The sequence below is a fragment of the Trachypithecus francoisi genome, unplaced genomic scaffold, assembly GCF_009764315.1.
Source record: "Trachypithecus francoisi isolate TF-2019V2 unplaced genomic scaffold, Tfra_2.0 Lachesis_group17, whole genome shotgun sequence".
NCBI classification, from domain to species: Eukaryota; Metazoa; Chordata; class Mammalia; order Primates; family Cercopithecidae; genus Trachypithecus; species Trachypithecus francoisi.
In genome coordinates this window covers 26072268-26086747 of record NW_022681462.1, presented here as the reverse complement: position 1 = coordinate 26086747, position 14480 = coordinate 26072268, and the positions used below count along the sequence as shown (strand labels likewise).

Genomic DNA, 14480 nt, shown 5'->3' with positions numbered 1-14480 from the left:
CATTAACATCAACACAGACCTTAAGTCTGATAAGTATTTACCATCTATTCTCTCTGAAGCCTGCTACCTGAAGGCTTCCTGTGCACACTAAGAACTTTAGTCTCTACAGTTCTTTGTCTTAAGCCCAAAATTTTCTTTCTATTGATCCCAGGTCTTCATATAAACTCAACCAATTGCAACCAGAAAATTTAAAAATCTACCTATAACCTGGAAGCCCCCTCCCACTCCCTCACTTCAAATTGTCCCGCCTTTCTGAACTGGACCCATGTATTTCTTAAATGTATTTGACTGAAGTCTCATGTCTCCCTGACATGTATAAAACGAAGCTGCACCCCAGCCACCTTGGGCACATGTTCTCAGAACTTCCTGAGGGCTTTGTCACAGGCCATGGTCACTCATATTTGGCACAGAATAAATCTCTTCAAATATTTTACAGAATTTACCTCTTTTTGTTGATACCCTGATTCTCAGAACCTGCAAATACTTCACCTTATATAGCAAAAGGGACTTTGTTGGGGGTGATTAAGTTAAGGATCTTGAGACAGGGACTTATCCTGGATTATCTGGATGGGCTTGATGTAATCACAGGGGTTCTTACAAAACAAGAGCAGAAGGGACAGAGTCAGAGAGGAGATGTGGACAGAAGCAGAGGCTGAAATTATGCACTTTGTAGACAAAGGTAGAGGCTGCAAGTCAAGGAATGCAGATGGCCTCTAGAAACTGGAAAAGGCAAGAAAACAGATTTCCCATAGAATCTCCAGAAGCAGTGCAGCTCTGCTGATACCTTGGTTTTAGCCTGTAAGATCTATTTTGGGTTTCTGACCTTCAGAATTGCAAGCTAATACGTCTGTGCTGTTTAAGCCTATAAGTGTACGGTAATTTGTTACAACAACAACAGGAAACTAGCACTCATCATTTAAGTTTATTTACTACCTGACTTCAACGAATCCCTTAATGCTCGTTTCTTTGCCCTTTGCTCCATTCTCTGTATCCCCTATAGTCCCCACATCAAATTACTCATCATTCCCCAGGATACCATGTTTTTCACATCTCCATGATTTTGTGTCATTCTTTTTGCCTAAAATTCTATCTCTCTCCATAAAACTTCTAGAAGAGAAAGGGAAAGTCTACTTTAATATTAGTAACTACTAAAGATGTTTCTACCACTTATAGTGCAGACAAGCTGAAGTTGATGAAAGATGCCACAGATCATTCCACAAGTTTCCTACCTGAGAGCTACACCCTATTATAAGAGTCCCATTAAGATACCCTAATTTGGAAAGATTCAAGTTGGAAAAGAAGGCAGTTCTCCGTGGATCAGGTGGGGAGTTCCTGGCTTGATGTCCTTTTAGCATTGTAGAATAACACTGGGAAGCAATGTGATGGGAGGTACAAAGGCAGATATGGGCATGGCAAATGGAAAGGTGACAAATGGTAGGACCTCCTAAAGATGCAGCTTCTTTATGCCTTTCTGTGCATCCCAGTTTTAGTATTTAGCATGCTATGCATTTGTAGTAAAAATCTAAAGCTAACTTAAGAGTTAAGACTGTAGTCAGCCAGGTTCAGCTTTGCTTGCGGCACTAGTAGTCCCAGAAAACAGAGCAGCTGTCTCCCAGTGGCACAGAAATAAGTGCTCTAGCTGACAGCAGTCGCATTTGCACTGGCTCAACCAAGGCAGTGAACACCTCCCACCACATGCCTATGGAGACGGGCTGCTCCCAGGCTGCTGGGCACCACTCAGTCTGATTCCTGGCTGGACTCACTGCCAAGTCTGCTGAACCACTTTGTTTTCCAAGATCTACAATGCCACCAGTATGATCAATTAATATTGCCAAGGCACCTGCCACAGTTGGCCATGGCTTCTGGGAATGGTAGTGACAACAGATACATAGGCAGGACACAAACCAAGCTTTGTGGGTAGTTCCCAGCATTTTACCAAAACTACCTCTTTTGCTGCAGGGAGATATTTTCCATTTCAGATCTGGAACTTTCCATTCGAGATGCTCATCCTCTTTACTCCAGCCAGCCTCCTCTTCCACAGGCAGAAGCATCATCTTAGGCTTTCCCTTTACCCTCTTCTCATAATTCCTCTTTGTGCAGCCCTTAAGTATGGCCTGTACAGCACAACAGAGCTTTCCTCTTAAGCCTGAGATCTTTCATGGCACCTCTTCCTCTGGCACGGCACTAGTAGGGCAGTGAGATTTCAGAATCCTGAAATCTGCTGCCACTGCTCATCTGCTTGATTTGCATGCAGGGGAGAACCCTCTCTAAAAGTGACAACTAGAGAGTATTTTAAGATGCCGGCTCCTAGCATTATTAAACCAACTAACATGTCTCTGAGGGACTAGGGGGCAATCTTGTAACTCCATGCTGGTTTTCCAACAGTGTTAGCATGGGCTTTTATCAGAGACTTTAGAATTTTCAATTGCTTCTATGTACCTACGTCCAGGATTTCTTCACCATAGTTAGTTCTTATCACATGTTTAACCTGTTGTTTTCAGAGAATGATGAAACCTAATGAATTCTTTTAGAATCATATTGTTTAAGGAAAGGTAGAGGTGTGGGATGAAGAGAAAGCATTACAGATGCTCAGAAATCAGCCCCAGCTCTAAAGAGATAAGGCAGCTTGGATTTTCTGATACTCTCCTTGAACTTTCCAATCAGGAAACAGGCACTGGGAGAGAGAAACCACATTTTCCTCTCTTTTTCAAAACAAAATGTTGTCCAACAGGTTTGTGCTATTTCTGATATAAAGCCCGTGTGGGCTGTGTCATCCAATTATATCCCTCTAAGATCTTTGTGATAGGTTAATTTTCACTCCCAGTTGATGAAATTGTTGTCTTTTTCTCCTCTTATGTCTTCACAGGCTTTTTAGCGGAAAGTTGAAAAATGATGCATTTGGGCCTGCTAGCCAGATTGCTTGCTAAATCAAAACTTCTAGATGCAACTTTCAAAAGTCTGTTTTGTTCTTTTTTTGGTCTATTCAGAGAAGCCCATTTTATGGATTGTAGAACAGGGCTAAGTGGAGGTGATTATTATGGAGAATGAGGAGCTGCATTCAGTCTTTAAAAAGCCTTGATTTGAATGGAAAGCTCAGAAACCCTAAGCTTTTACACTTCCGTACTTGCTGGAGTCCTGGTGTCAATTTTTCTTTCCTTTGGATGACAGATAGGTAATTTCTAGTTTATTGTGCCTTTACAATGCAATGCCTGATGCTTCCTTAACAAACAAAACAACACATTGCATCCCGTGTCAGAAATTGTCTTAAAATTTGAGGAGTTTTCTTTTGAAATATTGCTGTCACTCTAATTCCCTATCGCCCTTTTAGTCTTCATCTTTGGAAGAAAAATTTGCACTTGTTGCCACATTCTCGCCTGCTCCCCACCCCCCAGGCCCCCAGCAATTTCCCCAACCTCTCCCCAGTCACTCCTTCGCTTACTGGATTCTGGGCCACCATCAGTCCACAGCAACTCATCTTGAAGGCCACCACTGAATTGCTAAAAGCCAAATTCAACCTCCAAACTTTTTCTTACCTGATTTCACCTCCTGCTTCATTTTTTTTTCATTTTTTTTAAATAGGAAAAATGAATGTGAACAACTTTGAATTTTCTCAATCTGAAATCACCCATTCTTGCTCCCTTCCCTGTTGAGTGAGCCTATCTGTTGTTCAAGTTCCATTCTTGAGACCCTTTCATTTCCTCTAGAATCTTCCTCCATCAATAGCTTCTAAAGTATATTCGGATTTCCCCTTTCTACTGGCCACTTCCAAATTAGCCTATTAATGTGTTCGAGTATGTCTCATCTAACACACACAAATACACACACACACACTTTGTCCCTTGATCCTGTATCCTCCTTCAACTCTTAGATTATCTTTCCTTGAATAGCCAAATTGGTTAGCAAAACAGTTTCCACTTGCTATCTCCAAATGCTCACCTATCATTTTCTCTCAAAAGCTTCAAACAACTTTTTGTGGCATCTAATGGGATGTTTGTATGGTTTTCTTTCCTTATCTGATCAATGAATGTCATGAATTATTTAAACAAAATGTTCATCAATCCTTGAAGTGTTTTTTTTGGTTTTGTTTTAATTCAACCTGCTAATGTTTTATTTGGCAGTTTGCATGTCACAAAGATTTACCCCTGTTTTTTTCTAAGAGTTTTATAGGGTTAGCTCTTAACATTTAGGTTTTTGGTTTTCAATTTATTCTTAAGTTAAACTTAGGAATTTATATTTAGAATCTAGACAGTGGTTCTGAAAGTACTGCTCCCACACCAGCAGCATCAGTACCTCCATAAACTTGTTAGAAATGCAACTTCTCATAGGAATGTTTTCACACTGTTGGTGGGAATGTAAATTAGTTCAACCATTGTTGAAGACAGTGTAATGATTACCCTCAAAGACCTAGAACCGGAAATAACATTTGACCCAACAATCCCATTACTGGGTGTATACCCAAAAGAATATAAATCATTCTGTTATAAAGATACATGCATACGTATGTTCATTGCAGCACTATTCACAATAGCAAACAGGGAATCAACCTAAATGTCCAACAAAGATAGAGACTGGATAAAGAAAATGTGGTACATATACTCTATGGAATACTATGCATTCATAAAGAGGAATGAGATCATGTCTTTTGCAGAAACATGGATGGAGCTGGAAGCCATTATCTTCAGCAAACTAATGCATGAATAGGAAACCAAATACTGCATTTCCTCTCTTACAAGTGGGAGCTGAACAATGAGAACACATGGACACATGGAGGGAACAACACACACTGGGGCCTTTGGGGTGAGGGAGGTGAGGGAAGGGAGAGCATTGGGATAAAGAGCTAAAGCATGCGGGGCTTAATACCTAGGTGATGGGTTGATAGGTGCAGCAAACCACCATGGCACACGCCTACCTATATAACAAACCTGCATGTCCTGTGCATGTATCCTGGAACTTAAAATTAAACTAAATTAAATTTAAAAAAAGAAATGCAACTTCTCAGGTTGTAACCCCAGAGCACTGAGTCAGAAACTCTGGGAATGGAGCACAGTGATAGTGGTAGGAGGCAGCCAATGCCTGAAGCCAAACCTGAAACTAAGCTACAAGTCAAATTCACAGACTGAATTGAGAACTTGTCTTCCCATTTGGTGCACTTTCCTCTGATTGCTCCTTACCCTTCACCTATTTTACATAGCTAACCTTCCCTAATTGGTTTTTTACACGGTCATGCCCACCTTTGAGTGGTGCCTTTGTTTTAAAATTTTTCACTTACTCACAAACCAATCAGCACACACTCCCCATTCTGAGCCCATAAAAGCCCTGGACGGACACACACTGAGAGAGAAACCACCTGATTTCGGGTAAGTGACCACCCTCATGTTCACCCTCTGCTGAGAACAGTTTCATTGCTCAATAAAATTCTTCTCCACCCTCCTCACTCTTCAATTGCCAGCGTGACCTCATTCTTCTTGGATGCAGTACAAGAACTTGGGACCCGGTGAATGTGGGTACACAGAAGGCTGTAACTACTGTAGCCCTCTGCCCTCACCAGTGGAGGGCAACTGCCCCACATGACAGAAAGCAGTGGTGGGGATGAACCAACCCTGGAGCCATGAACCAGAGCAGGGTAAGGGGCTGACAGAGCTGTTAACATGCTGTTGTTCATCATGCTGCAGATGATGGGACTAAAAGAGCTAATTATCATGCTGTAACACCCCCTCTGAGGCTTCAGGGTCAAGGGCACCCCTGCCTAGGTGCCACTGTATTCCCCTTGTCTGGACACCAGAGTCCACTATGGGAGTGGCTTGTGACATGCCTGGTCCAGCCACAAGCACCACACAGAGCCCACTTCTGTGCCAGCACTTGGAGAGGCTAGCTGGACCCTGCACTCTCTTGCTCACAGACCACCTCTCACCATGGGCTGAGCGTGCAGCTGCAGCCACTGTGGAATCTGCGCCAGAGTGCAGGTTGGACTCTGCCAAGCATGCTGAGTGGATGGCGCATCTCCTGCAGTGAGCCAGGGCCTGACTAAGGCCCAGACAGGGGCATTGCCAGCTGGAGGTCTCCAGCTGAGAAAGGGACTGAGAAAAATCCTACATCAACAGTAATTTGTGTTTTAACGAAACTTCCAGGAGGTTCTGATACGCGGTCAAATTTGAGAAATATTTTACTAGAAATGCATGCTTTTCATTCAAAAACATCCATCACCTCCAAAGGTTTCTTCCTGCCCTCTTTATTTATTTATTATTGTGCTAAGAACACAATATAAAATTTACCATTTTAGCAAAATTTTGCAATATAGTATTGTATGCAAAATTATGCAAAAGTATTTATTATCTTTTGTGATAAGAACACAACATAAAATTTACTTTCTTAGCAAAAGTATGCAATACAGTATTGTTAATTGCAGACATTACACTTTTTCAAGTAGATCTCTAGGACCTATTCACCTTATACAAGGGACACCTTGTACCCTTGGACTGCTACCTCCTAATTTCCCCCTCACCCCAGCCCCTGGGGACCACCATTTTACTCTCTGCTTCTATGAGTTTGACCATTTTAGATTCATCATATCAGTGATGTCATGTAGTATTTGTTCTTCTGTGTCTGGCTAATTTCACTTAGCATAATGTCCTCCAGGTTCATCTGTGTTGTCATAAATAACAGGATTTCCTTCTTTTTAAGGCTGAATTATATTCCACTGTCTCAGTCTGTTTGAACTGTTATAACAAAATACTGTGTGGCTTATAAACAATGGGAATTTATTTCATTCAGTTCTGGAGTCAGGGAAGTTCAAGATCAAGGTGCCAGCAAAGCTGATGCCTGGTAAGTGTCATTTTTTCACTGTAACCTCAGGAGAAGAAGGGCGATGAATTTCTCTGGGGTCTCTTTCATAGGGACACTAATCCTACTTATGAGGAGTCTGCCCTCATGATCTGATGACCTACCAAAGTTCCCACCTTCAAATATTTGGGGGTTAGGATTTCAACATATGAATTTTGAGGCACACAAACATTCAGACCATAGCACCATAGGGCACATATATTTATACACCACATTTTCTTTATCCATTCATCTGTTGATGGACATTTAGACTGCTTCCATATCTTGGCTATTGTGAATAATGTGGGAATAAACATGGGAATGCAGATGTCTTTTTAAAATCCTGACTTCAGTTCCTTTGGATGTATACCCAGAAGTGAGATTGCAGGATTATATGTTAGTTCTATTTTTAATTTTTTGAGGAACCTCCGTAGTGTTTTCCTTAGTGGCTACAACAATTTCCATTTCTACCAACAGTGTCCAAAGATTCCCTTTCCTCCATATCCTTACCAACACTTATTATCTTTTTTTTGTATATACATCTGTGTGTGTGTGTGTGTGTGTGTGTGTATGTATATGTATATCTATAGTATCCATTCTAACAGGTGTAAGGTGAAATCTCGTGGAAAAATCATATTCAAATAGATGTTAAATAGACATTCATATGCAGTTTACCCTTGAACGCATCCATATACCATTTACTCAGTTTACATGTTTGAATGTGCAAGTCCACTTATACAGAGATTTTCTTCCACCCCTGCTACCCTTGAGCAAGACCAACACCTATTCTTTCTCCTCCTCAGCCTACCCAATGTAAAGATGATGAGAATGAAGATCTTTGTGATGATCCATTTCCCCTTAATGAATAGTAAATATATGTTCTCTTCCTTATGATTTTCTTTTTTTTTTTTTTTTGAGATGGAGTCTTGCTCTGTCACCCAGGCTGGAGTTCAGTGGCCAGATCTCAGCTCACTGCAAGCTCCGCCTCCCGGGTTTACGCCATTCTCCTGCCTCAGCCTCCCCAGTAGCTGGGACTACAAGCACCCGCCACCTTGCCCGGCTAGTTTTTTGTATTTTTTAGTAGAGACGGGGTTTCACCGTGTTAGCCAGGATGGTCTCGATCTCCTGACCTTGTGATCCGCCTGTCTCGGCCTCCCAAAGTGCTGGGATTACAGGCTTGAGCCACCACGCCCGGCCATGATTTTCTTAATAGCATTTTATTTTCTCTAGCTTACTTTATTGCAATAATACAATATATAGTACATATAATATACAAAATATGTGCTAATTGACTATGTTATTCATAAGGCTTACAGTCAACAGTAGGCTATCAGTAGTTTAGTTTTAGGGGAGTTAAAAGTTATGTGTGAATTTGAGACTGCATGGGGGTAAGGCATTGCTAATCCCAGCGTTGTTCAAGAGGCAGCTGTAATTTAATATTAGTTCTGGACAGAAATTTTTTTTTTCTTTTTTATTATACTTTAAGTTCTAGGGTACATGTGCATAATGTGCAGGTTTGTTACATATGTATACTTGTGCCATGTTGGTGTGCTGCACCCATCAACTCGTCAGCACCCATCAATTCGTCATTTATATCAGATATAATTCCCGATGCAATCCCTACCCCCTCCCCCCTCCCCATGATAGGCCCAGATGTGTGATGTTCCCCTTCCCGAGTCCAAGTGATCTCATTGTTCAGTTCCCACCTATGAGTGAGAACATGTGGTGTTTGGTTTTCTGTTCTTGTGATAGTTTGCTAAGAATGATGGTTTCCAGCTGCATCCATGTCCCTACAAAGGACGCAAACTCATCCTTTTTTATGGCTGCATAATATTCCATGGTGTATATGTGCCACATTTTCTTAATCCAGTCTGTCACAGATGGACATTTGGGTTGATTCCAAGTCTTTGCTATTGTGAATAGTGCCGCAATGAACATATGTGTGCATGTGTCTTTATAGCAGCATGATTTCTAATCCTTTGGGTATATACCCAGTAGTGGGATGGCTGGGTCATATGGTACTTCTAGTTCTAGATCCTTGAGGAATCGCCATACTGTTTTCCATAATGGTTGAACTAGTTTACAATCCCACCAACAGTGTAAAAGTGTTCCTATTTCTCCACATCCTCTCCAGCACCTGTTATTTCCTGACTTTTTAATGATTGCCATTCTAACTGGTGTGAGATGGTATCTCATTGTGGTTTTGATTTGCATTTCTTTGACTGGACAGAAATTTTTTAGAAATAGGATGATAATTTTGTTTGTTTAATGTGAGAAACATGCACACACTATCATAAAATCCTAGGGGATTCCCATTAAAGAGAAGTAGAGAAGAAGGATAACCACTGTGACAACAATGGTTTAACAGTGTTCTGAAAGTTTTAGAAAAAACAAGCCATGGAAATGAATTAAGTTGGATAACTATTGGAAATGACACAACAAAGGTATGATTTCCTTGCGATCTTTGCCTAGAAAACCAAAGGAAATGAACTAAGAAAAATTTACTAAGATAATGAGTTAAAAATGGCATATACAACATTAAAGATTTTGTATATATTCAACAATGTAGAACATATAATTGTAAAAAGAGCCTACTGACAAAAATAATTGAAATATGCAGGATTAAACTTAATTTGAAATATTCAGAACCAACTGAAATAAAGCTCCAGAAGTAACAAAAATAGGCAATTTAATAAAAATAGATACCATGCTTCTGGATACAGAATACTCAATATCATAAAAGTTGTCTACAAATAAACATGTACATTTGGTAGAATTAGTAATGGGAAGGTGTACAATACTGAGATGCTAAAGTTCATGTGGGTAAATAGGCAATAATAGTTTATAAATTTTTTAAAACAAAACTGGAACAGGGATCTATAATACTAGATATTAACGCATATACATTTTCAATAATTAAGAGTGGAGGCTTTGACTTGCAATTCTGATGGGGTAGCTTGCTATAGAACAATGCTCCTGCCAAGAAAACAAGAAAAGCCAGATAAAACACAAAAACCATCTGTTTGAAGGCATTGGTGAGCTGCCAAGAAAAAAGAAGATAATGGAGTGATATCTTTAAGTGCTGAAAGAAAATAACTAGAATCCTATAGTGTTAAGCAATAACGGTGTGGAGCAGAAGAACTGAATAAAGCAGATAATGTCCATACAGAGATCATTTCCCCCTTGCAAGCTTCCCTCACTAGAATTATGATCCCAAGGCCTTTGGATTCAACTTTTATTTAGGACTCATCCTTAGGGTGGAGTAAAAGGGAGACAGACAGCAGAAGGCTTTAGTGTTGCTTCTGTGCCTTACCCCTAGAAACCAAAATCCCTTTCCCCTGCTCCTAGTTTTTCTTCTTTTTCTTTTTAACCCCAATTGGGGTACAGGGAAGACTACAGTTCCCAGGGTTGTGGCCATGCTCTATGCAGAAACACCTCTGGAGAATCAGGGCAATTCTGCTGTCTTGTAGAGCTACTTCCTTAATTCTTGTCTCTGTTTTTGCATATCCCCCTGGGATAAGTAACATGGGGACTTCAGTAGCTCAGTCTTTGGAATCACCTGCTAAGTATTTTTAAATGGATCAGAGGGTGTGACTTATCTTTGCCCAACTTTTGACATAAGAATTCACTCAGTATTCCACTTTCCATTTTAAATGGGGTTCAGTGATTCTGATTAGCTAAGGTGACAGATTATGCATCAAAAGATGCTATCGCCCTAATTGTACAGTGCCAAGCGTACGCAATGCCTCACATGGCTGCTTCTTTCAAAAATGGCCTCTCCATCTCTTCCCAGGCAAGCCTCCTCACTCCTAACTAAAGATGAATCAAGAGCAATCTTCTCCCTCCTCTCTTCACTCCACCTGCATGGGAGGCTACTTCTTCTGGACAGTCAGAAGCTTTTTTTTTTTTAATTTTTATTATACTGTTTTTCCCAAAGAGATTCATTTGTCTTGCTATTTCAAAGCTCTCTCTTAATTACTCTCTTTTTAAGAAAACTGTATTTAAAGAAGATATTTTTGGCTTGAAACAATAATGCCTCTTTAAGCTGCTTAGATATGTGTATTTACTCTTTGAATCAACAATCTCAATTCTAAGAATCTATCCCAAATAGACACTTGCAAAAGTATAAAAACATGCATGCACATGGCTATTCTTTAAAGCATTTTTTTAGATAGGAAAAGACTGGAAATGACACAAATGTCTATCAATAGGTGATTGCTTGACTATTGAGAAGGAATTTAATGTAGGGAAATTGCCACAAAGGAGTTAGAAGAGATAAAGAGCAAATGAATTGGTAGGGAAACCCAGAGATAACAACATCAGGCAGCCCTTCCATCTCTAGGGCCAGAAGGACAAAAGGAAAAGCTGGTATTAGCAGCTAGGGCTTTCCAGTGAGACTGGAACCTTATAGGAGATGTGGCCAGAGACACAGCCCAAAGCAGAGGAGAATAGAAACCTGCTTCTTTCCTCTGTGCCTCTGTGCCTCTGACTCCTACACTGTCTAACTCTACCTACCAAGGAAGGCTGGTTTGCAGAGGTCAGATCAAGAAAAGCTGGGGAAGGCAGAGGATACAAATGAGACACGCAGATTCAGTTTCTACTAACTGCTCTTTTTACCCCTCACTTGATTATGCGTCCTATTTCTTTGCATATCCCATAACATTGTTTATTGAAAATTAGAGCTGGGCACTGTGGCTCATGCCTGTAATCTCACCACTTTGGGAGGCCAAGGCTGGCGGATCACCTGAGGTCAGGAGTTCGAGATGAGCCATGACCAACATGGAGAAACCTCGTCTCTACTAAAAATACAAAATTACCCAGGCATGGTGGCACATGCCTGTAATCCCAGCTACTCAGGAGGCTGAGGCAGGAGAATCATTGCAGCCTGGGCAACAAGAGCAAAACTCTGTCTCAAAAAAAAAAGAAAGAAAAAGAAAAAGAAAGAAAGAGAATTTAGACACTTTGATAATATAGCAACTCTGGGTCATGGTTTTCTTTCCTGTCATTTGTTTTTGTTGTTTTGTTTGTTGAGTAGCTTGCCTGGGCCAAATCTGTGAAACTGGTCTTCCCAATGGCTGCTTATGTCTCTGTTCCTTTTTTTTTTTTAAGTTACTGTTGTTTTTATGTTGGACTTATGAGGGGTCATTCTTCTTTCTGTGTAGCATAGTGGTCAGCCAATGATTGGGCAGACGCTATACTCAAAACACTTGAGCCAATAAGGTTTCTGTTCTCTGTTGATGGATTTCTATGCAGGAAGAGTACAAACTTCAGGCTGTTTTCAATTTTCCTCCAGATTTTTCTTCCCGCCAGGCTCTTTTGCACATCTTCTGTGTGTGTGCAACCTCAGTGTTGGCCAGTAGTATGTAGAGGGGCTTGGACCATCTTGGTCTCTGTCTTGGATATGTGTAGCCTTAGCTGATATTATGCTTGTCCCAACAAAAACCTCAGATTAGAAAAATCATTGGTCAATTCCACTGACTCTTTGCCAAGACTGTCACTTTTACTGACATTGCTGCATGGGCATGGCCCACCTCTCCAAATCAAGTGTTCCCAGTATGACCATGGTAGCAAAACTACTAGTTGTCACAGCCTGTTCCACTCTCACAAAACATCCATGTCAACTAGGCTGGCAGGAGCTTTCGAGTTGTCCCAGTACAAAATGCCCTAAGCTCCCACTGATATTCACAGTTCCACAGGTTTTCAAGCATAAAAGGTTCTCCAATTGGCTCTGCCTTTGGCAGATTCCAAGAGCATAGACATAGTTGTTTTTGTCATTTTTGTTTAGCTTGGCAGTTGCTTTTGGGGAGACGATTTGCTAACCTTCTTACTAAGCCATACCCTGAAGTTCTGCTTCATTCATCTAATAAATATCTATTTCATATATTCTTGTAAAAGGTATTTTTCTGGGCATTGAGATTCCTTAATAAATAATACAGACCTAGTTCCTGTTCTTATGGAGCTTATGCTTTTACAAGGGAGATGACAAGTGACCATATAATCATTTTTTAATTACAAACATAGTGAGTGCTACAATGGCAAAGTGCTTAGACTTCTGTTTTTGTTTCATGTCTTATTGAATCAGCCATAATTTCTAGAAAATCATTACCATAACTTTGTAATAGCAGTGATGCATGTAATTTTCATGTTTCTGATTTTGATAGACATTCTTCTAATGTGTAACCACTAAGATAAATGTTTTTTGAGATCATGTTGAAGAATTACATATTTATTCCTAGTTTTCTAGTATGTTTTCCCCTCAAAAAAATTATGTTGAGATCCTTTTGTGATTTGTAAACTTGATGATTAGGTTTTTATGCTTAGGCGTGAGATGTGCCTCCCTCATATCTTGTTATGACATTTGTACATTACCCATCTGATGCGAGAAAAACAAAGAAGAAAAAAAATATGTTGAAAGTTATCAGATGCTTTTTCAGCATCTTTTAAGATTTTTATATAAGTTTTCTTATTAGGCTCATTTGTTTCACATTTCATGTATTGAAATATTCTAATAACAAAGTACTTTGCAGGATTACAGTAAAATAAACTAGATGGAGATGGTGATCATTTAAATTTACCTGAATTTCATTGGCTTGTACTTTGTTTAGTATTTTATTAAAAGTGAGCTGGGTCACTATTTTGGTCCTATTATTTTCCAGTTTTTAATCATTTTTAATATTTTTCTGTGATCTGCAATTATTCATGTAAATGTGTGACAATTTAAACAAAAAGAAGGGAAAGAGATTTGGTAATTTATAATATTATATTAGTTACAGGGCAGGAATACTACCTAGGCCCCAGACTCACAAAACCAAAATGTTTTACTAATGTATCTTGAAGAACTTTTAAAAAGTTTATCCGGTTTATAATCTTAAGTTCTCTAGCCTTAAAAAAATATAAACCTATATCATAAGAAGTTAATCTGACTGCCTTTTATTTAGTACTTTGAATTTAGTTCTAAATCATAATAATGACAACTCCTCAGGATGAGAAAGATGGAGAAGTCCCACTAGGAAGAGAACTGTGATTTCCATGGCACCAGTAAGTATCTGTTTATTGTATACCTGTCCGATTGAATTAAAATTATTTACTTACATGTAGATAATCCCCACTGGCCAGTACCATCTGCCCCTACATCTTGGTGCAGCTCCCAGCACATGCAGTTACTTCAAATCTTTATTGTAGGAAGGAATGTATGGGGCTATAGAGGACACCCCAAAATCTAAATGCCAATTCTTACTCTTCCAATGTCCCAATAAAATACCTAAAGAAGAGACATTATACAGGCGTAGAAATGATTTAAAGATTAGGTTGAAGGAGGAAAATATGCAAATGTCAGGGACTTTCACTGATGGATGGACAGTGGTTACAATGTACACAGTGCTTCTGCAATGATCTCTTACCAAGAAGAAAAGCAGCCTGCTTTCCTAGAGATGCCATCAGATTCACAGAGACCTGTACAAAATGTGTTTTCTTGAGGGTCTACATCCAGTTACACGAGCTCAGGAAAGTCACATAATTTTTCTGGATCTCTGTCTTTCCAGCTGTAACATACAGGGGTAATAAGTCTGTCTGAGAGTCTCTTCTGTACCTCATATCTTTTGATTCCAAGATGAAAGAAAAACAAGCAATGGTTTTCTGAAAGATTTATTATAAAACATAAA

General features: G+C 39.7%; 1 non-coding gene across 1 annotated transcript; it reads left to right on the top strand.

Annotated features, from left to right (window-relative positions):
• The first annotated feature begins 13094 nt into the window (after window positions 1-13094).
• LOC117063165 lies at window positions 13095-13198 on the top strand. Its single transcript, XR_004428779.1, has one exon. It is a non-coding gene; the product is annotated as a small nucleolar RNA U13 (small nucleolar RNA).
• Window positions 13199-14480: the final 1282 nt, after the last annotated feature.